Raw genomic sequence first — 25552 nt, 5'->3', positions numbered from 1 at the left:
CCAGCACAAGCCACTAGAGGTCGCTATTCTCCCAGGAAAAGGCCACAAACCAACAAGAAGGGAAGCTCTTCCAGCAGTCACTTGTACCAGCTCTGCAAACTATCTCTATCACCATGAAAAGGCAAAACTACAGGCAGACAAAGATCACAGAGACAACACCTGAGAGGGAGACAGACCTAACTAGTCCTCCTGAAAAAGAATTCAAAATAAAAATCATGAACATGTTGACAGAGATGCAGAGAAAAATGCAAGAACAATGGGATGAGATGCAGAGAAAAATGGAAGAGCAGTGGGATGAGATGCAGAGAAAAATGCAAGAGCAGTGGATGAAGTCCGGAAGGAGATCACAGATGTCAGGAAGGAGATCACAGAAGTGAAACAATCCCTGGAAGGATTTATGAGCAGAATGGATAAGATGCAAGAGGCCACTGAAGGAATAGAAGCCAGAGAACAGGAATGTATAGAAGCTGACATAGAGAGAGATAAAAGGATCTCCAGGAATGAAACAACACTAAGAGAAATATGTGACCAAGCCAAAAGGAATAATATTCATATTGTAAGGATACCAGAAGAAGAAGAAAGAGGAAAAGGGATAGAAAGTCTCTTTGAAGAAATAATTGCTGAAAACTTCCCCAAACTGGGGGAGGAAATAATCTAACAGACCATGGAATTACACAGAACTCCCAACAGAAAGGATCCAAGGAGGACAACACCAAGACACATAGTAATTAAAATGGCAAGGATCAAGGACAAGGAAAGAGTTTTAAAGGCAGCTAGAGAGAAAAAGGTCACCTATAAAGGAAAACCCATCAGGCTAACATCAGACTTCTCAACAGAAACCCTACAGGCCAGAAGAGAATGGCATGATATACTTAATGCAATGAAACAGAAGGGCCTTGAACCAAGGATACTGTATCCAGCAAGACTATCATTTAAATATGATGGCGGGATTAAACAATTCCCAGACAAGCAAAAGTTGAGGGAATTTGCTTTCCACAAACCACCTCTACAGGGCATCCTACAGGGACTGCTCTAGATGGGAGCACCCCTAAAAAGAGCACAGAACAAAACACACAACATATGAAGAATGGAGGAGGAGGAATAAGAAGGGAGAGAAGAAAAGAATCTCCAGACAGAGTATATATCAGCTCAATAAGCGAGCTACATTAGGCAGTAAGATACTAAAGAAGCTAAACTTGAACCTTTGGTAACCACGAATCTAAAGCCTGCAATGGCAATAAGTACATATCTCTCAATAGTCACCCTAAATGTAAATGGACTTAATGCACCAATCAAAAGACATAGAGTAATAGAATGGATAAAAAAGCGAGACCCATCTATACGCTGCTTACAAGAAACTCACCTTAAACCCAAAGATAAGCATAGACTAAAAGTCAAGGGATGGAAAAACATATTTCAGGCAAACAACAGTGAGAAGAAAGCAGGGGTTGCAGTACTAATATCAGACAAAATAGACTTCAAAACAAAGAAAGTAACAAGAGATAAAGAAGGATACTACATAATGATAAAGGGCTCAGTCCAACAAGAGGATATAACCATTCTAAATATATATGCACCCAATACAGGAGCACCAGCATATGTGAAGCAAATACTAACAGAACTAAAGAGGGAAATAGACTGCAATGCATTCATTGTAGGAGACTTCAACACACCACTCACCCCAAAGGATAGATCCACCGGGCAGAAAATAAGTAAAGACACACAGGCACTGAACAACACACCTGAACAGATGGACCTAATAGACATCTATAGAACTCTACATCCAAAAGCAACAGGATATACATTCTTCTCAAGTGCACATGGAACATTCTCCAGAATAGACCACATACTAGCTCACAAAAAGAGCCTCAGTAAATTCCAAAACACTGAAATTCTACCAACCAATTTTTCAGACCACAAAGGTATGAAAGTAGAAATAAATTCTACAAAGAAAACAAAAAGGCTCACAAACACATGGAGGCTTAACAACATGCTACTAAATAATCAATGGATCAATGAACAAATCAAAATAGAGATCAAGGAATATATAGAAACAAATGACAACAACAACACTAAGCCCCAACTTCTGTGGGATGCAGCGAAAGCAGTCTTAAGAGGAAAGTATATAGCAATCCAGGCACACTTGAAGAAGGAAGAACAATCCCAAATGAATAGTCTAACATCACAATTATCAAAACTGGAAAAAGAAGAACAAATGAGGCCTAAAGTCAGCAGAAGGAGGGACATAATAAAGATCAGAGAAGAAATAAACAAAATTGAGAAGAATAAAACAATAGCAAAAATCAATGAAACCAAGAGCTGGTTCTTCGAGAAACTAAACAAAATAGATAAGCCTCTAGCCCAACTTATTAAGAGAAAAAGAGAGTCAACACAAATCAACATAATCAGAAATGAGAATGGAAAAATCACGACAGACTCCACAGAAATACAAAGAATTATTAAAGACTACTATGAAAACCTATATCCCAACAAGCTGGAAAACCTAGAAGAAATGGACAACTTCCTAAAAAAATACAACCTCCCAAGACTGACCAAGGAAGAAACACAAAAGTTAAACAAACCAATTACGAGCAAAGAAATTGAAACAGTAATCAAAAAACTACCCAAGAACAAAACCCCGGGGCCGGACGGATTTACCTCGGAATTTTATCAGACACACAGAGAAGACATAATACCCATTCTCCTTAATGTGTTCCACAAAATAGAAGAAGAGGGAATACTCCCAAACTCATTCTATGAGGCCAACATCACCCTAATACCAAAAACAGGCAAAGACCCCACCAAAAAAGAAAATTACAGACCAATATCCCTGATGAATGTAGATGCAAAAATACTCAATAAAATATTAGCAAACAGAATTCAACAGTATATCAAAAGGATCATACACCATGACCAAGTGGGGTTCATCCCAGGGATGCAAGGATGGTACAACATTCGAAAATCCATCAACATCATCCACCACATCAACAAAAAGAAAGACAAAAACCACATGATCATCTCCATAGATGCTGAAAAAGCATTTGACAAAATTCAACATCCATTCATGATAAAAACTCTCAGCAAAATGGGAATACAGGGCAGGTACCTCAACATAATAAAGGCCATATATGATAAACCCACAGCCAGCATTATACTGAACAGCGAGAAGCTGAAAGCATTTTCTCTGAGATCGGGAACCAGACAGGGATGCCCACTCTCCCCACTGTTATTTAACATAGTACTGGAGGTCCTAGCCACGGCAATCAGACAAAACAAAGAAATACAAGGAATCCAGATTGGTAAAGAAGAAGTTAAACTGTCACTATTTGCAGATGATATGATACTGTACATAAAAAACCCTAAAGACTCCACTCCAAAACTACTAGAACTGATATCGGAATACAGCAAAGTTGCAAGATACAAAATTAACACACAGAAATCTGTAGCTTTCCTATACACTAACAACGAATCAATAGAAAGAGAAATCAGGAAAACAATTACATTCACCATTGCATCAAAAAGAATAAAATACCTAGGAATAAACCTAACCAAAGAAGTGAAAGACTTATATTCTGAAAACTACAAGTCACTCTTAAAAGAAATTAAAGGGGACACTAATAAATGGAAACTCATCCCATGCTCATAGCTAGGAAGAATTAATATCGTCAAAATGGCCATCCTGCCCAAAGCAATATACAGATTTGATGCAATCCCTCTCAAATTACCAGCAACATTCTTCAATGAACTGGAACAAATAATTCAAAAATTCATATGGAAACACCAAAGACCCCGAATAGCCAAAGCAATCCTGAAAAAGAAGAATAAAGTAGGGAGGATCTCACTCCCCAACTTCAAGCTCTACTACAAAGCCATAGTAATCAAGACAATTTGGTACTGGCACAAGAACAGAGCCACAGACCAGTGGAACAGATTAGAGACTCCAGACATTAACCCAAACATATATGGTCAATTAATATTTGATAAAGGAGCCATGGACATACAATGGCAAAAAGACAGTCTCTTCAACAGATGGTGCTGGCAAAACTGGACAGCTACATGTAGGAGAATGAAACTGGACCATTGTCTAACCCCATATACAAAGGTAAACTCAAAATGGATCAAAGACCTGAATGTAAGTCATGAAACCATTAAACTCTTCAAAAAAAACATAGGCAAAAACCTCTTAGACATAAACATGAGTGACCTCTTCTTGAACATATCTCCCTGGGCAAGGAAAACAACAGTAAAAATGAGCAAGTGGGACTACATTAAGCTGAAAAGTTTCTGTACAGCGAAAGACACCATCAATAGAACAAAAAGGAACCCTACAGTATGGGAGAATATATTTGAAAATGACAGATGCGATAAAGGGTTGACGTCCAGAATATATAAAGAGCTCACACGCCTCAACAAACAAAAAACGAATAACCCAATTAAAAAATGGGCAGAGGAACTGAACAGACAGTTCTCCAAAAAAGAAATACAGATGGCCAAGAGACACATGAAAAGATGCTCCACATCGCTAATTATCAGAGAAATGCAAATTAAAACTACAATGAGGTATCACCTCACACCAGTAAGGATAGCTGCCATCCAAAAGACAAACAACAACAAATGTTGGCGAGGCTGTGGAGAAAGGGGAACCCTCCTACACTGCTGGTGGGAATGTAAATTAGTTCAACCATTGTGGAAAGCAGTATGGAGGTTCATCAAAATGCTCAAAACAGACCTACCATTTGACCCAGGAATTCCACTCCTAGGAATTTACCCCAAGAACGCAGCAATCAAGTTTGAGAAAGACAGATGCACCCCTATGTTTATCGCAGCACTATTTACAATAGCCAAGAATTGGAAGCAACCTAAATGTCCATCGGTAGATGAATGGATAAAGAAGATGTGGTACATATACACATTGGAATACTACTCAGCCATAAGAAGTGGAAAAATCCAACCATTTGAAGCAACATGGATGGAGCTGGAGAGTATTATGCTCAGTGAAATAAGCCAAGCGGAGAAAGAGAAATACCAAATGATTTCACTCATCTGAGGAGTATAGGAACAAAGGAAAAACTGAAGGAACAAAACAGCAGCGGAATTACGGAACCCAAAAATGGACTAACAGGTACCAAAGGGAAAGGAACTGGGGAGGATGGGTGGGCATTGAGGGATGGGTGGGGAAGAAGAAGGGGGGTATTAAGATTAGCATGCATGGGGGGGAGGGAGAAAGGGAAGGGTGGGCTGCACAACACAGAGAGGACAAGTAGTGACTCTACAACATTTTGCTAAGCTGATGGACGGTAACCGTAACCTGATATAGGGGAGAGCATAGTAAACATAGTATTCTTCATGTAAATGTAGATTAAAAATTAAAAAAAAAGAAAGAAAGAAAGAAAGAAAAGGGGGATTACTCCTTGACAGGATAAAACTATTGGTAAATCAAAGATCAACACATGCTTTAAATATCCTTAATGTTGATCACTTAAAGGGTGTCAGATGATCAGCTATGGAGGTACTCTTTTCTGATAATATTCCTTTCTCTTAATTAAAAAAAAAAAAAAAAGCAGTTACTGTGTGCTGACCTCCAATGAGTTCTGCACAGTGGTATAGAGGGCATGTCAAAGTGTGGGCAAAGGGTCTGTTTGTTTCTATGCAGAAGATCAAGGCCTAGCTTAGATACCCAGAAAATGAAGTAAGATACGATATGAGGAGGAGCTTCCGGCATCAGCACTCTCTGGAGGACTTGTGCCGGGGTATGATCATCAAAAAGCCTCCACAGGTATCTGGACGATGCTGTGGTTGTGGCTGCATCTAGCCCACCGTCTCCTGTACTTGCCATAGGAATGAGGAGGGAGATGTCTAGGCTGGCATGTGCATACAGTGAGACAACGAATTTGACCAGATCTGTACTGTTGGAACTCAACCAGGAGTTGGGAGGGGTGCAAGTTGTAGCGCTCCAAAATCTCATGACTATAGACTATCTATGGTTAAAAGAACACATGGGATGTGAACAGATCCCAGAAATGGGCTGCTTTAATTTGTCTGATGGTTCAAGTACAGTTGGACAATATCCATCATATCATAGATAAATTTTCACAAATGCCTAGGGTGCCTAAATGGTTTTCTTGGCTTCACTGGAGATGGATGGTAATTATAGATTTGCTTTGTTTTTAAACTTTAATAAATAATACTATAACCTATGTATTCTTCTGGGACTTTGTATTCTCACCCATCTTTTTATTTTTGGAATTTATTGAGATTCATGCATTCATGTATTTTTAGTTCCTATTGTGTGCTACTTATTGGTGTGAAAATCTATTAAAACCACCTGTAATATTCTTGTGTCCCTACCCCATTCCTTTAGAGTTTCAAAACCTAAATTCTGCATATTGTAACTGTAAATAAATTACTTGTTTATCATCAGACTGTGCCATGGGTGACTTTTATGTGTGCTGTAAGTTGTCATAAAACTACTTACCCTGAAAGCCTATCTGGACTAATAGGGGAGATTGATTTAAATAAGTAAAAAACCTAAACTCTGGGCTACTTTTAGCAACATTCATTTACATCAAGTTCATTTAACTTCATGCACTTGGAAGTGATGAAGTATAGCTTGGTAAATAGCCCTTGGGGATCAGCATTAAAGACTAGATAAGAACATTTTATCTTTACATATAATATGGTGTTTATTTTACATGCAATTAAGGTAGGGCATAAATACTGTTTGATTTCTTAAACATATTAAAAGTTCTTCCTGATTTCCACTACACTGTTAATCTTTGAAGTAGGTTTTGCTGAGCAAAGGTAAATTCAAGCTGACGTTTATCAGAATTGCCACAAATACTGACTCAGGCCTGAGTTACTGAGGTGCCAGTGGGTTCACGTAGCCTTGTTTCTTAGGCGCCACCATGTCCTAAATGTTTGAAACCTGAGATGAAATTCAGGGTCTCTCTAGCTGCCTTTGGCTCCAAGGTTCTGGGCTACCATATCTATAACACGTTTCAGTGGGAGCTTTTACATGGTGTGTATAGAAGGGATTCTCATTTTACCATCTAAACTGTCAAGGAGTGTGGAACTAAGCTTGCCGTTTTCATTTCTTTGGAGAGTTGTGCTCAAAGGCGAGGAGGGGACTAAGGAGTAAGCACGGGGCACCAGATACGACACTGGGGGTTTCAATGTTCTTTTGTGATCATCACAACATCCCTCCGACCTTGTCACTCTTACCAGCGCCATTCACCTGATAAGGAAATTAAGGCACTGAGCAGTTATATTAACAGCTAGTAAGTCCTGAATGCAGGGTTTGAATTCATATCTGCCTGACACCAAAGCTCTTTCTGCTGCATTATGCCATCTCCATACCATGTCGGTTTCTATCAGCTGCTATGTTCTCCACAACTGTATCCTGCAGACCTTATCTGATAAGTTCCAAACTCCATTGTTATGGACTGAATATTTGTGTCCCCCCAAAATTTACATGTTGAATTCCTAACCCCCAATGTGATAATATCTGGAGGTATGGGCTTTGGGGGGTGATTAGATTTACATGAAGTCATGAGGATGGGGCCCTAGGATGGGATTTGTGCCCTCATAAGAAGAGGAAGAGAGATCAAAGATCAGAGCCATTTCTCCCTCTTCCATGTGAGGATGCAATGAGAACACAGGTAATTTGCAAGCCAGGAAGGCCCATCGCTAAGAACCAAATATGCCAGCAGCTGGATCCTAGCCTGCTGGACTGTGACAAGCAGACATCTGTTGTTAAGCCCCAGTCTGTGGCATTTTGTTATAGCAGCCCCAGATGACTAATACATCCCTCCTTTCAGAAATGGTTCCTGTTGCTATCAAATCACTAGGTTTCAGTTAAAAACATGACTCTCATACCAATATACTGAACATGCATCAAAAGATTTTATTCCATTCCTTTACTAATGGGGAAACCAGTAAGTTGGTAAAACTAGCACAGAGAGCATTTTGAGAAATAGTATATTTAGAGTCCACTAGGTAAGGCATTTTGAAATAAGTTTGTTGAGCTTAGAGACAAAATTGGTTATGGTCCTACAAAACCATAAAACTGTCAACTTCAGGGTTAACAGTGAAAAGCAATGTCACCACCTTTTTGTCTTACTTCCCAACTCTAAATAATTTTTCTTAACACTACATTGCTATTTGCTCTCATGGCACCTGCTTACTTTATCAGAAGATGTACTGCACTTCATGTAATGGTTTCCCTTTGTCATCTTATCCTTTTTTCACTACAAGCTGTTTGATGGTAGGTGTAAGATCTATGTTCCCTTGACAGCAGGCCTTGGCTCCTAGGGAGCACATTGCCTATGCAATAAAGAATGCTTGATTAATTATAATTGAATAAGTAATGAATCTGAATTATGTTTAATGTGTTCATGAGTAGTTTGTGCAGAGGGTCTTCTGATGGACAGAAATCCCAGGGGCAACAGAAACATCAGCTTTGTCTCTCAGCAGCAGTGACAGTTCCCCCCAAAACAATGACATCCAATATCACCAGCCTTGTACAGGTAATTCTCACGGGCTTACCTCATTTTTCAGGTATCGTTCTCCTTACATCTAGGAAAAACATCATCAGGTCCCTTAGTATCTGGAAAGCCCCCTTTTATTCTCAGCATCATTTCCATGGGACTTTTCACAGCTGAGCTCATAAGACCTTCGAGTGCTCCATAGCATTCTTAGGAAATGTAACCAACTCTTAGGCTAGGCCTGAAGAACAAGCCTCAGTATATAAAAGTGTAGGTCCTTCCTGACATGTCCTCTTGCCTTGGCCCGATGCAAGACTATAACCCACAGTGAACTATTCTGCATCCTAGGTTATATAGCTTTTCTTCCCCTGTCCATCATGAGAAATGTAATTTGCTGTTATCGTTGGCCGTCACTTGCTCCAGCCTTGATGCTTAGTACATTATTGGTGGCGAACACTCCCCTCAAGAAGTTGCTCATATCAGAATCACCAGGGAGAAAGGTGACATGCATTTCTAGGCAAGTGCAGAGCTGCATTTGTTGCTGTGTAGAACCTACCACCTTGCTGTGTCAAACTCTAGCACCTCTGGAATCTGGCAATGACCCTATATTGCTTTTTCTGTGAAACTCCAGAGAACTTGGAATAGCTTATACAAAGAAAGTCACGGGAACATGTGCTGGGCATCTATGAGTTCTTTCTTTGAAAAATTCTGCTCATGTTTGCATTTGCTTCACTGGTGTACATTTTTATAGTTCTTTTTTCTGGTTCTGCCACCTATAAGCTTTATAACCTCAGAGCCTTAATTTTTTGACCTGTAAGGTGAAGGTAATAGTACCTATGTTGCAAGGTTGTGATGAGTAGCAAATGTGGTAATATACATAAAGTGCATCTTGAATGCTGGGCACATAGTAAGATGTTGTAAAAGTAATTCTAATCTTCCCCACTCTCGCTACAAAGGAATTTGTATTTAAAATTGTCATTTCCAATTGTCCATTCCTAATGCCCAGGTCTGCCCACACAGACATTATGCCATTTACATATGACACATTTGCTTCTCTGGAGATAAGCTCAGGCCAACCCAGCCTGGAGAGCTCATCTGACACCTAGAGCATAGAGGCATGTCCGCCACAGTGAGTGAAAAGGCTGTTACCACTGGCAGCAGGCACCAGTGGCCGTTCAGGAAGGGGCAGGTGAGGACCACTGGCAGGCAAAACTGTTAATTATTCATTACGGTATAGTAAGTGCTTGCAACATGATACTATGGTAAGCATTTTGCCTATTACTTAATTTTTACAATGCTCTTAAGAGGAATATATTGATATGTCTATGTATAGATCAGAGTATTAAGGCCAAAGAGATTTAATTAATTGGGTAGGTGGAATAGATAGGCTGGAAGTCCAGACTAAGTGCTTATAAAGCCTATGGGACTCATGTCTAAGCTCAGCCGACCCTCACCTGTGCTCTCAGATGCTCTCGCCGGAGGCAAACTCCCCCCCCCCACCCACATTGTCCGGGTCCAGTCTCGGTCTCCAGTTGTTTAGCTTCTTGTCTTCTCCCTCCCCAGCTCCCACCAAAGTGTTTTCTGCTATGAGACCCATTCTTCTTTGGGGGCTTAATACATCTTTGGGTTGAAATTCCAAAATAACACATTTTTTTAATTTAAAAAGAGACATTATTTATCTGCTAAGACTTAATGTAAACTCCAATGGCTGACTTCAGGGGTGGGAATTTTGGGGGCTGGGCAAGCTCATGGTGTTAAAACTCATCCCTTTAAAGACTTTTACTCTTTCTACATATAGGATGGCTTTGCCTGCAGAAACCAAGTCTATCTTCTAACACTCAGCCCTTCCAATGATTTAATGCTTTTAATATAAAACATTTTCAGCCTTTGAGATAAACTCAGCTAGGTGATCATTCTTACAGAAAAGATGGTGTTAGTACCATAAAACTTATTTCCTAGAACTCATTATAATAAACATCCAATTCTTTCCTCATTTACAAACCAATATTTTAGATAACAATTTTTGATGGCTAAGCCTGGTAAATTTTCTAGGACCCAGTCTTGAGGATTTTATGCCCTCTGTGGTTTCCTGAATGATACACCACAGATCTCATGTTGCTTCTCTCATAATCATCAAGACTTTTTTAGGTCTATCCCACGTCTCGCTTTAATAACTGGAATTTTTAAAAACTGTTTAGTGATTAGGTATGCTTAGTACATGGTAGCGTTACAGTAAGTCAGCGCTGCTTACAAGATATAAAATATACTAGTATCTTCAGCCTCAGCAGTTTTCTCACTGCTTCATTGTAAATTAATTTTCCATGAACAACTAAATGGACTAGCACACTGTAAGGCATAAAGCACCACATATAATATTAATAAAAGCTGCTCAAAATATTTTTATGCCTTCAAGAAATTGACTTTTTTTTTTAAGTATGAAAGCAAGTACAGTGTTTATGAAATGTTAAAGCATTTAAGGAAATTTGTTATACATGTGTCTTTTGCTATGTTGGTAATTGTCTTTTTCTATAAAGTGCTGGTCTGGTTGAAGTGAAAGGCATTTGATTGTCTTGGGTTCATGAATAAAAACTATAGAAGAACTGTAGAGAGAAAATAGGATGTGCACTTGGAGTCAAATAGAAGAGTGGTAATTTACATGAACTAACGTCTCTGTAGTAGTGTCCTGCCCAGATTCTCTGGGATCGCTTTGCTGGCTGCGCAGACCGCCTCTCCCGTGGTCTGTTTGCTGTGATAACTGCTCATACCTGAGACCCCTGGACCTGCGCATGAAGGGAGATGGAGGTAAAACCATGAGGGGAAGGTCCTTTCCCTGCCTGCCCCGTAGTGTGTGTACAAAAGCCCAAATCCTTTACGTTTAAGGAGAAAAAAAAATTCTGGGTGTGACGTTATGCTTCTGAGAGCCGCCCACCTCGCCCGCCAATCAGACGGCGCTCTGGCCGGGCTTCCTCCTGCCCCCGCCAGACTCCCTCACTCCGTTTATGTTTCATCCTGACCGCCTTTACTTTGCAAGTAAATCTTTGCTTCAGGGCCTGCATTTGAGAGAACCTCACCTAAGAAGCAGATGTGTGTATTTGACCAAAATGGTTTCCAAAATCCAAAACATAACCTGGGTTCAGGGAATATTCATAGGGAATGACAAGGATTTCTGATGCAAATGGCGGTCTGAGTTCATGTCTGTCTCTACTTGCGGTGGCTTTGTGATGTGACAACTGGGCTGGGCTGAAGTGTATTTCCCTCAAAATCTCTTCCCTATGTGTTTCCGGTTGGAATGAGCCATAAGACATTCTTGAGAGATTTGGACGGTGGAGGAGAAACAGCAGCCATTCAGTAGCTCACACCCAGTGGCGTGGGTCAGCCGCCCTGGTCTTTAGCTCTTTTTATCCGAACTCCAGGCTGACTATCTGACCCGCAGACCTGGAGCTCCAGCATGAGATGCAAAGAGGCCGCAGGCTTTCAGAGACCGCTCGGTCGGCCCCCGTCATTGATCTCAGGGCAAATCCTAGTAACAAAACTCTAAGATGTCATAGATTTACACAGCAAAGAACAGGTAAATGGTGTAGGAGAGCTAGTCAATAGATTCTCACCTGGGTAAAAATCAGTGGGCCCAGAGTTCTGGAAAATTTAAAAAAAAAAAAAAAAAAAGCCAACAACTTGGACTGGTTTGAGGAAGAACTGGAAATCTTATTCTAAAACATCTGTCAATAATGGGGAAGACAACAGGAAAAACTGCTGAATCTTCAAAATCTTGAGTTTCATATATAAAGAAGAAAAAATAAGGTGAATGCATTAAACAACTCTGTCCAGTCATTTGGAAGAGTGAGAGTCCCCTTCCTACTTTTCCGCCAGTCACCTTAGCTGCGCATTTGTCTTCCATTCCAAGTCAGCAACCCTTGTGATGGGCTCCTGGGGAGGGTCATAGATCCTGGAAGAGAAAGGAACTAATTGTAGCTCCCACTGGAAATGGAGACTGAGAACAAGGCATGGTAGTTACGCCCAGGCCTGTGGTGTGGGGCGCTCACTGGCTCTGGATAAGGACTATTTTAATTTGGTAATTCTGTGTGACCCTCCAGACCTGCCTCTTGTCTACTCTGCACCTACTAAGAAACCTGCCAATCCCAGTTCAGCCCTCCTAGTTAAGGAGGAGAATAGTTCTGGACCTGGAAAACAAATCCCATGCCAATTCCTAAGCTAATTAGCATAATTTTTTATTCAGAAAAGGAAATGCACAACAAAAACTTGCCACATACTTGAAAGAGAAAGCCCAAGACTTATCCCAGGGGGAGGAAAGCTGATTCAGAGAGCAGAAGAGAACATAAAAATCCTAGCTGCTTTTCTCAGAAAGATGAAACGGCACATTTTTTACATGAAAAGGAGTAATTTTAGAGAATGCAGAAAAGAGTGCTTGAAAATGAAATGTATGCTTCAGAAATCAACTTTCTGGGGGGAGCACCAAACTAAACTAAATAGTTTAAAGTTTCAAATAGAGACATAAATATTTGAGAATAGCCCAAAAAATGTGAAAAAAAAAGAACAATGTGGAGAAATTTTCTTACTGAATTAAAAACAACTATGAAGCCATTGTCAAGAAAATAACAGAATATTGACATCAGAGTGGATAGATTTATGTGTCTATTGCAAGGGCAAGCTCCTGGATTCTACGTCAACCAATCAGGACCTGGGTCCTATGTCAGCCAGTCGGGACCCAGATCCTATTTTTAGCCAATCTGGACCAGGATCCTAATTTCAGCCAATGGAAGCTTGGTCTCTCTCCTCCAGTCAGCAAGAAGTACACCCACCACCCCTAGACCCTGCCAATTGACCAAAGCCACGACCCTATCACCCCACCAACTACCCCTAGGCCCAGCCAATCAGCCAGAGCCACGACTAGCACCCCACAAACCACCCTAGAAACCCATAAAACCTTTGTGTTTTTGAAACTCCCTCTCTTTCTCTGGCACCTGGCCACTGCTTTGGTGCAGGTGTGAAATTGAGCTCCAGCTGGCTCGAATGAAGGCTCTTTGCTTTTGTATCCGTGTTGACTCCCTGGTCGTCTCCTGGGATTCGTGACTTCAGGCACAACATGTATGTGTTTATGTGCATACACAGGAACATGTATGATAAACGCATTTCCATTCAATGGAAAAATGATCTATTTAATAATGGTATTGTAATAATCATCTAGCCATATAGAAAAAAATTAATCTAAGCCTCCACCTTATGTTATAATAAGATAAATTCTAGCTCTATTCATTAATTATAATTTTAAATAGAGTATATCTGTTTAATAAAAATTCTGTATGAATAACCTTGAATGGAAAATACATTTCTGTACAACACAAGAGACCCGGCCATCATAAGCAAAAATACAGGCATATTTAATGTCCTTAGTATTTTGGGAACAAGGATGGACATATATTCAGAGTAAACAAAAAAAAGACATGAACAATTTTTAATACATCAAGTAGATAAGAATAATAATAAAAGGAACCCCTATAATTTTATCAGAGAAAGGCAAATAGCCCTTAGAAAGATAGAAAAATAACATGATTAGGCAATTCACAGAAAATAGACTCAAAATGGACAAAAAGTTATTAAAATATATTCAGCTTCACTAATATGCACATAAAGAAATGCACACTAAACAAACCAATGAGATTTCACTTTGTTTCAGTCATTGGATTGACAATCATTTAAATTTAAATTTGATATCCAGTTCTGATGGGGATATAGGGAAAAATATCTTGAGAATGGATGTTTAAATCAGTCCAAATTTTATTAAATTAATCTTAGAATAGCTATTTAAATTAACATGTGCTTTGTTATTTTCTGTAATGTTATGCGATAAAAGCAAGAGGCATCAGTAAACATGAACAGCTATTCAACTTTTTTAATTAGACAAAGCCAATAAATATTATCAGTATCACTTTATGCCTAGCAAATAGAAGTTAACTATGACAATACCAAGATTTGGCAAGAATAGGAAGAAACTAGAGTTAGTTAGAAAAAAGAAGGGACCTGCTTGCGTGGTTAATGTAGCATTTTCTAGTAAAATAATAGATGCTCACATTCTATGGCTCAGCAATTTCACCTCTAGGAACATACTATATAAAATATTTGCATATATGTGTAGAAACACATGTGCAAAGATTCTTACTGCCACTTTTTTATAATAGTGAAATCTTCTGGCAATCTAAATTTCCATCAACAGGTGAATAAATACATTATGGCATATTCATGTAACCAAATATTATGCAGAACCAATAGGACAAGCTAGAGTGTGTGTGTGTGTGTGTGTGTGTGTGTGTGTGTGTGTGTGTGTGTGTGATTAGGTCGCAAAACTAAAATGTTGAGTAAATACACAATTTAGCACATAATGTGTTTAAGAAACATAAAACAACTCAACACATTTTTGTGGATACATACATGTGTAAGAGAAGTTTCATGTGTTTTTTAAATTAGCTCTTCACATATACATAAAAAGAGTAAGACCTTAAACAAGAAGGATTCACACCAGGTCCATGACAGCCTTTGTCTAAGTAATAGTACTAACTTGGACACCAGCTATATCTTTAACATGTTTTTTAAAAACATGAAAATAAGCCAGAATGTAAATATTTTTACATTGTTGGAGGTGGTTTTAGATCGTGTTTATTTTACTTACTACTGCTCGGTAGACTTTAAAACTTTCCTAATTAAAAATAAAACAAACTGAAGAGTCACGTGTATAGTGGACACCTGTTTTGGTGAGAACAGGCATACTTTATGTGCGCACAGTGTAAAGGCTGTGGAAAGGTACCACCCTGGGCTGGGATAGGAGAGTGTAGATAAGACATGAAAGAAGAAAATTTATAATACATATGTACCCACATATACATTGCTTTGGGATTGCAGAGAAAATGTCTAGGTTTAGCAATTAAATGATATAATAAGAAAATTTAATGAAAAAGAAGCAAGTAACGTGAAGAGCATGAAGAAGAAATTCACAATAGAAACAATTTAGATGACTTACAAATATTGGAAAAGAATGCTAATCCTCATAGTTACAAAAAAATACAAATTGAAACAAGAATGACTTGCCCGCACCCCTCACCCCCACCTGATTGGAGATACCAAATTGCATATGGAGAAAAAGGTGCTGTAGATAAGAATGTAAATTGGTCTAACCTTTCTGGAGGGCAGTCTGGCAGTAAATATCAAGACATTATAGAGAGAGCATGTGGAAGGCCCTGAAAGATTATTTACGAGTATATTCATCATCACATGTTAGCGATACAGAGAAAATGAACGCAGTTTTAATACCTATTAATAGGAAAAGAAAAATAAATATAAATAAATTATGGTGCATTTAAGTAAAAGTATGATATGTAGCTATGAAAAATTACAATGTAAATAACTGTATTTCTGAGAAAAAAATGACAGTGTCATATTGCTAAGTGAAAAGTAAGGTTAAAAAGGCTAGCTTGCGTGATTCTACTTTGTAAAAAAGATAAAATGCACGAGTGCTTACATTATTAAAAATTCTTATCAAAATGTTAACTCTAAGATGTGAGTTACAGATATTTTTTTCAGTCTGTGTACTTTTTTATTATGTTCACCAATTTCTTCACAATGAACATGTATTTCTTTGCTTATCATATTTTAATGTAGGTCCAAAATTCAATGAGAAATACAAATGTCTATCCATAATGGACATAATTGAAGATTACATTAGCGATAGGAAAGATAAATTTACAAAAATCTTACAAGGTTAAGGGGGAAAAGATAAAATATGAGAAAAAAGTAAACAAAAACACAAGACAGAACCAGGATGTTAAACATTCATCTAATGCGGACTATAGGAGAGAATAGAAATAGAATGGAAAGAAGAAAAAATTATGAGAATGCAAGAACTTTATTCCTGCACTGAAGAAAGGAAAGTAATTCAGATGAAAAGTCCCTTCCTGGCCATCCCCCACCAAGCGTAATGACACTTATTTACAAGTAGACATAGTGGTACAATGTCATAAACACAAGATGGACAGAGAGTCCTAGACATTTCAGGAGTAAAATTGCAAGGTACCATATTCTCTGTCTTCACGTTAAAAATGGTAAGTTGAAAGCATCTCTACTTCCTCCTAAAATCCCCCAAAATGACAGTAAAGGGTTGAAGAGCTCAGGGAGAAGAGGCCAAGGGGAAAAACACAGAGACACGTGGCACCTGACATAGAAGGTGGGATCCTGCGGAAGCTTCATCTCCTGGCAGAGGTACTACACGGAACAGAGAAAAGGATATTTCTGCTGCTACTAGTAGTAGTTAAGTACTAGTAGTTCACTACCATTAGTAGCAATAGTAATAAATGCAAACACAACATCCTGTGAGAAATTTGAAAAGAAAATGCATTCGTGAAACAAAAAGAAAATACTTTGAAGGAAAGCTTTTAAAATTCTTGAAATGAAAACTACAATAGCAGAGATGAAAAGTGCAGTAGGACCATTGGAAAGTGAAGCTCTTAAAATCTTCCTGACATACAAAACTGAACACATAAAGACAGCTATAGTTTCAATCCAGGAACTCCACAATCACATAGTAAGTTTCAAATAAAGTAAAAATGAGATGAAGAGGGGAAGTTGTCAAAGAAAAATATCCAATAATGTCTCAGAATTGAAAGGCCCAGGAAATACACACACACACACACACACACACACACACACACACACACACGCATGCACACACACACACACACAATATAAACAGTTCCTCTTTAAGAGAAGAGTCCTGAATGGTATTTGACTTTCTACCATCAACATTAATCAACATTACATGTTGGAAGACTGTGAAGAGGTGTATTTAAAGTTCTAAGGAGAATGATACCTGGTCAAAAAAATGTAATTTAAATGTGATGGGAAAATACATTTTAAAATATTTAAATTGTCAAAAAATCTACCTCTCATGTATCCTTTTATAGAAACTACTGGAGAATGTCCTACATTGGGGCAGAAAAGTAATGGAGAATGATGAAACTTAAGATCTAGGACCTGAAAGAGAAAAGGGAATTCTTAAAAAACTGGTCAAAGGAAATCCCAGGATGACAGCTATTCAACCACCAAGAATTGGATATCCTGGGTGAATCAGATGAACAAGGATAACCCACTGAGGGACTGCGGGTGGGTAGGGAGAGGTGGTGATCACACTAGTGGGTACTGTGGTGTGTTTGCACAAACTGCCCGATTTACAATTCTTTCAGGGGTTTTGAACCTGAATTGGTGGTAGGTGTGTACATCACTTCAGCAAGTCAAAAGATTCGGAAGTACTGAATGGGGTGGAGAGAGGAGGCTATGCAATTAAGGAAATAATCATTTGCTTCTGTACAGCTTAACTGTGGATAACATTTAAATAGTTGATATTAATAAAAATGCCAAATTTAGCATTAGCAGTAATTGGGGATATATCTACCTAGGAAGAAAGGGAACATCGGGTCTATTGATGTATACTGTTTAGGGCAACAAATTCTGTATTTTCCATACAAGAAACTCAGGGGATAAAATGTAAACCTAAAACACCAAGAAATATCAGCATAAGCATAGTATTTATGAATATAAAATCAAATTCTAGGAAAAAACTTACTAAAAGTATAGAGGAAATCATCTTAGAGTGATTAACATATGGCTCAAACAGCTGCTATTTTTGTGATAAACCTTCTATGTTTTGCTTTATTTACTCACGTACAAGTTATTTAAAAGAATAAAAAGAAATTCGTACGGTAAGTCTGCTGTGGGAAACAGTATAGTGGTTCCTCAAAAAAACAAAAATCAAATTACCATGTGATCCAGTAATTCCACTCCTGGGTATGCACCCAAAATGATTGAAAGCAGACACTTGAACAGATATTCGTAAACCAATGCCCAGAGCTGCATTATTCACAATAATGTGAATAAACTGAAAACAACCCACAGGTCCATTGACAGATGAATGGATAAACAAAATACGGTCTATATATATGCAATGAAATAGTAGTGGCCATACAAGGAACATAATTGTGATGCATGCTACTACATGGATAAAGCTTGGAAACATTATGCTGAGTGCAATCAACCAGACACAAAAGGACTAACTCCATATGATTCCACTTGCATGAAGTTCCTACAGCAGCCAAATTGCATAGACACAGAAAACAGCATGGCGGTTGCCAGCCGGTATTAGGGATAAAGTGGAATTAAAGACTTCAAAGTTATTAGGGGAAAATATTTTGATTCCAGAATTCTCTATCTGGATAAACCATTAATCTACTCTGGAAGGAAAATTGTTCCCCCCAAAAATTTTTTTACAGAAAATGCTTTGTTTAAAACAATGCAAATATTAGAAACAAATCAAAGTCCAAGGAATTCAAAAAAGACAATGACATAGAAAGGCAGGAGCAGTGAACAGTAACTGTGACGCAGAATAATGATGCATCATAAGAGCAAAGCCCCTAGAGATACTAATGCTTTGAATATATAAATTCACTTGATATCAAAATCAGTCAACAAGATAGGCACTGATATTGTCAACATCTAAGGCTCAGAGAGCGTAAGCAACTTCATGAAGTTCTCTGAGCTGGTAAGTACCAGAGCCCGAGACCGCCAGTCTCAAGAACTGTACTCTTGACCACTTGGCTGGCCCGCCTCTTCCATGGAAATGAGTGAGCTTCAGCTGAAATTCAGAGAGAATCCATTCGGTCTTCAACACACTTGAAAGATTCTCCTTGGAATGGTAAATTGTAATGACCAAGAATTACATGTAAATTTCTGTTACTTCACTCCCATTATTTAGTTAATAGCACATATTTATATTTACAGATACAATAATACTGAACAGACTGTAAATTTTAAAAAGTTCAAAAATGAAGAAATAACCACAGAATAAAACTTAGTAGACCAGATAGCAAGAGTATAAATAGTGCATATATTTATAGAATATAATGCTTGACGTTAGCAGCTTTTGGAGAGGGAAATTAAGGGTAAGAGGTATGAACGGATTAATTTGCTTCTCATTCAATGTCTTTAATGACTTTTTGCAGTCATTTTGTAACATGCATGAAGTCTTTGGAAGATTTTAAAGAAAACTAGTTTTGAAATACAATGTGGGATGCTGGCAATATTGGAAAAGAATTCTTTTCAAAAAATCTGTTTGTGTGGACCTGGGAAAACATTCCAGTTCAATGTTGAGTGCAGAAAGTCAATTGCAGAGGGTCCTGACTGTAGTTTTGAAGTAGTCAGTATACGTGTGTTTGTGTGTCCTCGCATGTGTGAATATCTGTATGTGTACGTGCATATGATTAAATGGATAAAAGATGTTGAAGGCATACGCACTAAACTGCAGAAAACAACTAACTCTAAGGAGAGGGGTTGTGGGAAAAGGGGGAAATGGTATATGTACTTGATACACTTCTGTGGTTTGGGGGTAGTTTTACAAGGTTCATGTGTTAAATGTATGATGGTAATAAGGTAAAATTTTGAAAAAATACAAGACGAATGGCAGGAGATTTACTCAGTTGGAGGAAAATGACTGGGGACAATAACCAGTGAAAGTGGTCAGCTTATTCATATACTATCAAGGGCAAGGACTTTAGTTAACTCTTTGTACAACTGGTAGGGAAGTGGGGGTGAAGGCAAATGGAATGGGAAAGTGAGAAAATAGGCAGATACAGGATTTGTAAAGGTCAATATCTCACTTCACTTTTCATGCTGGCTTTTTATACAGTAAGAAAATATTGCTCCCAATGGAATGATAGATTCATACCTAACCCCCTGTGCTTCACCAAATACTTAATCTTTACCTGTGTGCCGCACAGCTAGCTTTGATCTTTGGAGAAATAGAGAAGCCCATAGTGTACATAAATTAGTTCTCAACCTCCCTCCCAGGGAATTTGGAGCCTAGTTAGGAATGAAATTCTTTAAAATTACAGGACTAAAAAGTCGGGCAGGATGTTATGTTCGTTTCCATGGCAACCAGGGGCCCTTCCTCCTGACCACTTTTCCTCATTCCTGCTCTATAGAAACACAGGCTCTCTAACGAATTGCGCACTGGGTACCTCTCCTGAACAAGGTAATATTTCTCAGTGAAAAGAACTACTGGAGCTCCCTTCCCTTTCTCGAATGCAGTGGTATTACTGAGTCACGATCCCCCAAGCCAATTAAACAGGGAAGTTAGCTACAATTTCTGCTAGCATTTTGATGCATTTGTTTTAATGAGGAGAACTTTTAGGCAAAAGGGGGCAGTTGTTATGCTCCATAGCTGAAGACTCACTAAACAGGGTCCAGCCTCTACAGTCCTGAGCGTTTCCATTTGGAGCTGACAGCACTCATGGTAGTCAGGATTCAAACCTGTAATTAATTCTCTACGGCCAAATAAATGCCACTAATGCAATTATGAATGCATAAATGAATGCAAAAAATAAATGCCATTAAGGACGCAATTTCTCAAGGTTTAGGCAGAATTAAGTGTATATTCAACTGGTCAGGCTTCAGAGAAGGTGGATGAGAGGAGAAGCGGTACAGGGACAGCAGTGGGCATTTGCTGACTGTGTTCTATGTGTCAGAAACTCGCCAAGAGCAAGAGCTCCTTTTCCTAAATCCACTCACTGCTCCTTCTACTGTCATAATTTTAGTCCCTTAGTTTTTATGAGAATATTCTCTAAATGTCAAGTCAGAGTTATAGGCTCCCAGATCTTAACACATCTGTGTAACTGTTTGGTTTTTGCTCGACATTATTACACAGAGGAAGTTGAAAGGACAGAGGATTTAAAGCTGTTACCAGTAACTGAACTCAGGTCTGCACACCTCACATGGATTAACGCACGGTATGGTTTCTAGAAAACTATGAAATCACTGAAAAAAAAAGTGTGAGTGTGTACATGTGTGCACACACACACACCTATATTTCAATAAAATATAAAACTCATCACTGCCACCATCTGCCTTTCTTTTTTTTTACTACTTCCTAAAGATAGAACTGCAACCCTCCCTCTGTCTCATCTCACTTCTGACTTTATGTTAGACCTGGGCTCACCTCTGCTGCCATTCTGACATCTGAGCCACACTGGGCAGTGTGAGTGTGACATTGCCCAGAGAATTTCAGGGAGATGCTAAAATCTATTAGGAGGTCCACTTGTACAAAGACCTGGTGCTCTTTTCTTTCCAATTCCTACACTCTGGGGACATAGAGGGAGGTTGGAGAGTTGGCACAGAGATGCCATTGAGAAGGAAACATGTCACAGATGGTCTAGTCAGAGATGTGCTCCATTTCCTATCCTTGTTACAGGAAGGGGATAAGGTGGCTGCCCAGAACATCAGTCCAGGAAAACTGCTTTTTTCTTACTTTTGTTTCTTTCTTTTTATTGTATTTGAAGTGCTAATGAAAAAGAAGAAAACAAGTCTAGGATACAAAACGTTCATGCACAAACCAGAGCCCATCTAAAGATTAAAAGTCCACCCATATCAGTATATCCTAGAACAGAGTTGGGTAAACTTGTTCTTAGGTCTTGAAGGCTCTGTACTCTAATGCTCCCTCTTCTCTGTCTTTTCCTTCTTCATCTTCCTCTCTCCTCCCTTCCTCCTCTCCTCCCCCTCTCCTCCTCTTTCTTTTTCACAGTCCTTTAAAAATATAAAGATCTTTCTCAGCTCCGTAGCCATACGGAAACAGACTGCAGCCCAGATTTGGCATAGGTGCCATGATTTTCCACTCCATCCCAAATCCTTGCTGCTCAGTGTGGTCTACAGATCAGCACGGGCATCGCCTGGGGTCTTGTTGAAAACGTACACTATCAGGTTTCATCCCAGACCTTTTGAATCAGTTAACTATCACTGTGTAACAAACCGCAACAAAACACAATGGCTTAAAACAACAACCAGTTATAATTGTTCACGAATATGTAGGTTGGCCGGGCGTTTCTTCTGTTCTTGGCTGAGCCCCCTAATGCATCTGCTGCAGAAAGCTGCAGGGTTGCCAGACGCCTTTGGTTGGCTATAATCTGGGGTACCTGGGCTGCCCTCCATGGGACCTCTTATTCTCCAGCAGCCTCACTTGGGATTGTTCCATGGTAGCTGCAAGGTTCCAAGAAAGGAAGTGGCCTAGGCATAGATAGAACTGGCATAATATAATTTTCTCTATGTTACATTGGTCAAAACAAGTCAAAGCCTGATCCAGTTTCAAGAAGGAAATTAGAGTCAGTCTATCCATTGTTGGGAGGAGAGGCTGAGTCGCCTTGCAAAGGGAATGGATGCAGGGAGAAATGGAGGACTGTGGTCCTATATGCAATCTGCCATACCTACAAAATCAGAATCTCTGCCTGTGAACAAGACTCCCAGGTGATTCATAGGCACCTTAAAGTTGGAGAACCACTGGTCCTGAAGTATTCTCACTGTACCCACAGATGACACTTTTCCCTTCTTTCCCCCTAAAACAGTTCCATATTCATGTTTTAAATAACCAGTTGTCAGGGCTTAGAGCAGGTCCCTACTCCAGCAGCTAACACCAGTCAGGAAAGAAGGCTTAATATGAAATATTGCTGCTAAAACCACTAGTGATGAATATGAACTAAGAGACATGGTGCTGAACAGAGCAATTTCTTCATTTACTCACTGCTGGAAACTTTAGTTCTTCACACAGCTCTTGCTTGCCAACCTGGGGTGGTATTTTGTGACCTTTACTCTGCAAAGGAGGTGTTTCTATGGGCACATTGACATCTACCCCGTAGTTACATAAGGCCAGCACTCCATATGAACTATTTGGGTGACATAACATGTACAGGGAAGCCCGCCAAGGCTGAAGCAATAGAGGAATTGTGATGAAGACTTTTCCCTGCATATGATGTAAGTACTCTTGCTTCCTGCAGAGCTTGAGTGGGATCACAACACAAATACAATATTGCTCATTTACGACCTATTGCCTAATAGCTAACAGCGCAGGCTTAGGAGCCAGACTAGCAGTTTGAATCCCAGCTCTTCCACTGACTATGTGTGACTTGGGCAAATTCCTGAATCTCTGTGTACTGCAGCATTTTCACCTGCAAAACCAGGGTAACAATAGTAGCTCATGCATAAGGTTTTCAAGGGACTAAAGTACTTGGCATTTGCAGATACTTAGAAGAATACCTGTTTGCATTACTATTATTATAACTAATATTATCACTACTATAATTTTTCTTGACATGGAGCAGTAACTCCATCTGTACACAGATAGATACTCCCGTGGGATTTTAGGTGAACTTTCATTTTGTTAAATAAAGATTTCACTCCTCTTTCCTTGCCCACATTCTCTCACTTTGTGTACTAGTCAGGCTTCTTTAACACCATAATATTCTGCATGTGTATAGAGCATAAAGAAATGGCCTATTTTCCATAGTGAGTAGAGGAATTGTAAATCTTAATATGTGTAATTATGTTGTTTGCAAATATGACAGCTCTGGATACTTAGCAAATGGCAAGACCACGCTGTGACATTATCATAGTAGCCATAATTATTCTAATTAGTGCTTTTATCTGTGTTTGTTCCCAGCATACACTTTTTTCCCTGGGATAATATTAGTTACTACCCTTGACTCTTGCTCATGTGACCAAGGAGCTGACTTATCACAGACTTGTAATCTATAAACAACATGCAGAGCTTGAAGAAAAAAAAATAATAAAAGAAAGAGGTGAAAACTTGGAGGGAAGGAACACTAAAAGGCTAATACTGATACTCCATAGGAGCATTTCATAAACAACTTACACTCTCCATCTACACTTAGATATTTGGATAGTCCCATGGTAAAACGTTTAACATCACCCACAGGTGGCCCAACGTAATTCTTTCTAAATGTTAGCATCCAGAACTCCTCTACCCTGATATGATAATAAGGGATCTCTAATTCTCTAGTAAGTAAATAGTACACATAGAAGAAAAGGTTTAGTAGGTGTTTACCCAAAGAAAACAAAGTCCTTGATTCAAAAAGATATATGCACCCTTGTGTTTATTGCTGCATTGTTTACAAGAGCCAGGATATGGAAGCAACCTAAGTGTCCATCAATCAATGAGTGGGTAAAGAAGATATGGTACATATACACAATGGAATATCATTCAGCCATAAAAAGAAAAGAAATCCTGCCATTATAATAACATGGATGGATCTAGAGGGTATTATGCTCAGTGAAATAAGCTAGGTGGAGAAAGACAAATATCATATGATTCCACTTATTTATGGAATATAAAAACAAAGCAAAACAGAATGAACAAAGCAGCAGTAGACTCATAGACACTGGGAAGTGACTGGTGGTTACCAAAGGAGAGGGGGTTAGGGTGGGTAGGTGGGGGAGTGGGGGATAAAGGGGCACAAGAATTCACAATCACAATATAAGTTGGTCATTGAGATGGTAGTACAGCATGGAGAATATAGTCAAGGATTCCGTAACATCTTTCTACATTGACAGGTAGTAACCCCACTAGAGGGGGTGTGGATTTAATAATATAGGTAACTGTTGAACTACTGTGTTGTACATTTGAAACCAATATAAGGTTGTATATCAGTGATGCTTTAATAGGAAATAGAATTTTAAAAAAGGAAAGAAAAGATTGGTAGGTACCATCAAACTGAGTGAGTTACTCCAACTAGACCAAGAATGTGGATTCTTCCCCAATGCATCTCGGAAAAGGACTGGTAAACAGTTTCCATGACTCTGCAGAGGTCCTTTGTATGGTCCTCTTCTGAGGTTGGCAAAAATAGTGATTACCAAAAAGTGACATGGTCTTGCTTGTACTTTGATGCTACATTTCCTGCTAATATTCCATAGCTGAAAAAAGAAAAGACAGCATTGGCAACATGTAATTTCCACCTTGAAAAATAAATTGGTCTCGTAGCTCCCTACCATCTGTCCACCATATGTGGAGACTTTCTAATGAAAGAAAACTTCTCCTCTCACAATTATTCTTTGTTAATTTATTTTCTATTTTTTTTTAAATTTTTTATTAAGGCATGTTTGATAAACACTCTTATGAAGGTTTCACATGAAAAATCATGTGGTTACTAGATTTACCTTTATTATCAAGTCCCCAC

Source organism: Manis javanica, chromosome 12 (genome assembly GCF_040802235.1).
Source record: "Manis javanica isolate MJ-LG chromosome 12, MJ_LKY, whole genome shotgun sequence".
NCBI lineage: Eukaryota > Metazoa > Chordata > Mammalia > Pholidota > Manidae > Manis > Manis javanica.
This window is presented reverse-complemented; position numbering follows the sequence as displayed.